Here is a 3,193-nt window from a genome sequence, read left to right on the forward strand (position 1 = left end):
GCCTCTTAAGCTCCAACCTTTATATGTACTTTCAGACTTCAATCCTTGAGGTTGAGAATCACTTTCTTTATTTCTTCTTCCTTGTCTCAAGCTTCAAAAGTGTCTCATCCATTTTAGCCTCATGCATGGAAATCATCATATCATCAATTTTAGGATTCTTGTTAGCTATATATAGCTTGGTACCTACAAAGTCAACTCACAAACCTTCCTCAAACTTATTGAGGCCAATAAAATCACAATTTTTAGAAAAATCCAACAAGTGACTAGCTAATTCATCATCACTGTCTTGCACATTTTGTAATATCATAAGTTTTTCAATTAGTAATTATTAATATTTTCAAGGGTAATTTGGTCAATTTAGATAAATTATTGATTAATGAGGTTTATGGGAGACTAATATAGTTTTTGAATTCTTAGACAATCTTAGAAGAAGGCTAGGTTGATGTTTGAGCAGGCCATAGCACAAAAGGGAGTTTAAAATTTTAGTGGGGATTTATGTGCCATGCACTGCAGCACACATGCCAAAATTAGCACTTATCAAATGTGAAAACAAAATAAAAATAAAAGAAAGAAAGAGAGATAATGAGAGACCGATGAAGAAGAGCTTGTGTTCTGCTAAGGCACGATCCCTAAGCCACATTAGGAGCATTTGGAGCTTGAATCACCATTAGTTAAGTTCCACATTCCCTCTCCTTCCCTATTTATGTAAAAATTTTAACTTAAGTGGTAGCGTGAGGCTTGATCTCAGTTCTCTTGGGTTTAAAATGAACCCATTAATTAATTTAAGGTCTTAAGGAGTTAAATCAAGCCTCTAACCCTAAGTTTATGAGTTTTATGGTGATTGGGAATTTTGATTTAGGGTTTGGACGAACTCTAGGTATAATTTAAGATTTTAAAACAATTTAGGGAATTAGCTAGTGATTTTAGTGTATTAAGATGTTTAATAAGATGGTTAGAATGTATGGAAATGGTCAGTGTGGTTGGATAAAGAATTTAGGAATTATAGATATTTAGAACCTAGTAAATTTGAGGTTATCCGAAGTAATAATTGATGATTGTCACTTGATTGTGTAGATTGAGTGTTGCTTGAGCTACCTCATACATATAGAATGTGTGAAGCTAATGTTGAGCCACGGTAACCCTTTTGTGCGACAAAGGGTTGAGGTAACAGAATAATTTACACTATTTGATTATATTACTTAACTATTTGTGAGTAGATAAATATACTAGTTTACATGTGTTTGAAAGTTTCGCATGTTGCAAAAGATGATTTTTCTTGTGCATTAGAAACCAATTTTGAATTGATAAAGATTTTGAATCCGTATGTGAAAAGTAATGACTTTTTATAAGTGTGTGAAATGTATGGCAAATTGAGCATGATCATATTAGAGGATAGGAGTTCACTCATAGAAAGGAGTAGTGGACATCCATATGGCATGTATCTCCTTAGTATCTAGTGAGGCACGGTGTTAGAGATTTTCTCCTTAGTATCCATGAGAGATACGACGTTGGAAAGTAACGCTCCTTAACATTAGTGATATGGTGTTGGAATAATGACACCCTGATTCGTGTGTGATGGGGGAGACTATAGTCCGAAAGTAGGATAAGACACCTTTAACTGGGTGATCCTACCACTGAAGGTGAGCTCAAACCATTGTGAATGTACACTTGGTCTAAGAGCCTATGGTTTCAGTCAGGGTGATATCAAGGCTTGGATGGTAGAATGATCATATTAGTGGTAAATGACTTGTGTTTGTAAAAAAGGAATTGTTAAATATGTTACAGTGGAAATGAAAAAAAGAAGATTATCTTGAACTATGTTAAAAGTATATTATGGTATTTAAAAGCTTTACTCCCTTATAGTTATGCATGTTAATTAATAGTAGTAAATTATTCTATTATTGAGATGTTTATCTCACCCTATGGTTATATTTTATAAGTGAAGGATCTGGTAGGGATAGGGGGAAGGAAGGGGCGTCTAAAGAGTGAAGAGCAAAGTTGTATAGGTCTTTCGCTTTTTATTTTTGGGTATTATAACGAATGTTGTTATATATCATGCCAACTTAGAAACATGACATTAGTTAGTTATCACTTGTATGAATGTGTGATAAGTGTGTGTGCTTGGCCAACTTACAATTACAAGTAATATATTTGAAGTAATTTATGTGCCAAAATGACCAAATTGAGATGTGTGTTAAATTTAATCCACCCCTTTATGTTATTATCAAATGGGGGTTTCGTGGTCATTTTGAGTGTGAATGCTTATTTGTGTGATATGAATGAATTGTTATATTGTGTGTAGTCCATTTGAGGTAGTTAAAGTGTCTTTAGGGCTAATAGCATTTAGCATTGTGAGTTGGACACTTTTGAATGTATTTTGAGGTGAAAACAAACTATTTTGGGTACGAGTGTCCATCTTTTTAATGGATGATTATTTGAATGTGAGACGGTGCATTAGCTAAGGCTCAAAAAGTTTTATGAGGATACTTAAACCACTCAAATTAAACGTCAAATGGCAAAATGACGTGCTTCAAAAATTTTGAAAGCTGCCATGACAGCAATCTACTATCATGACAATAGGTGTGTGCCGCAGTGCATAATAGTTGCACCACAGCACAAATGGCCTTTAAGTGACTCGTCCCTATGTGTTATTCACCATGGTGGACAGGTTAAAATCTAGAGAATTTTTAGATTTGCTTCAGCTTGTTTTAATTGTTATTTTGATTTCCATACTTCTATTACCATATTTAATTAATTTTAAACTATGGTTTAAGCTTAAACAATATTTTATAAGGGGTTTCTTAGGATCTTATTTTTTTAACTAATTATCTTTTAAACCCTTAGGTTGTGATAACTTCTTCTTGGGATTTTATCTAATCTTGGTTATCACAACAGCTTGCAAGAGTGTTGTTCTAGTAATGTCGAGGTGAACATTACACATTTGAACAATCACCAATTAATTCAAGCAATAAAGAAGCAACATCCAAACAATTTTAGAATTTGAAGTTGTCCAAACAAGAGCAAGAAAGATTAAAACTAGATAGAGAGGAATAGTTATCATCACTAGAAGTTAAGGCAATCTCATGTGAGTCACAAGCATCATCAATCAACACATCCACAACATTCAAACCTAAAAGAGAGTAATCCTTAAAAGGATGGAGCATAGCCTCATAAAAATTAATGTGAATATTTA

The sequence above is a fragment of the Prosopis cineraria genome, unplaced genomic scaffold (assembly GCF_029017545.1).
Source record: "Prosopis cineraria cultivar Desert tree isolate PC_DT_omini unplaced genomic scaffold, ASM2901754v1 PC5, whole genome shotgun sequence".
Lineage (NCBI taxonomy): Eukaryota > Viridiplantae > Streptophyta > Magnoliopsida > Fabales > Fabaceae > Prosopis > Prosopis cineraria.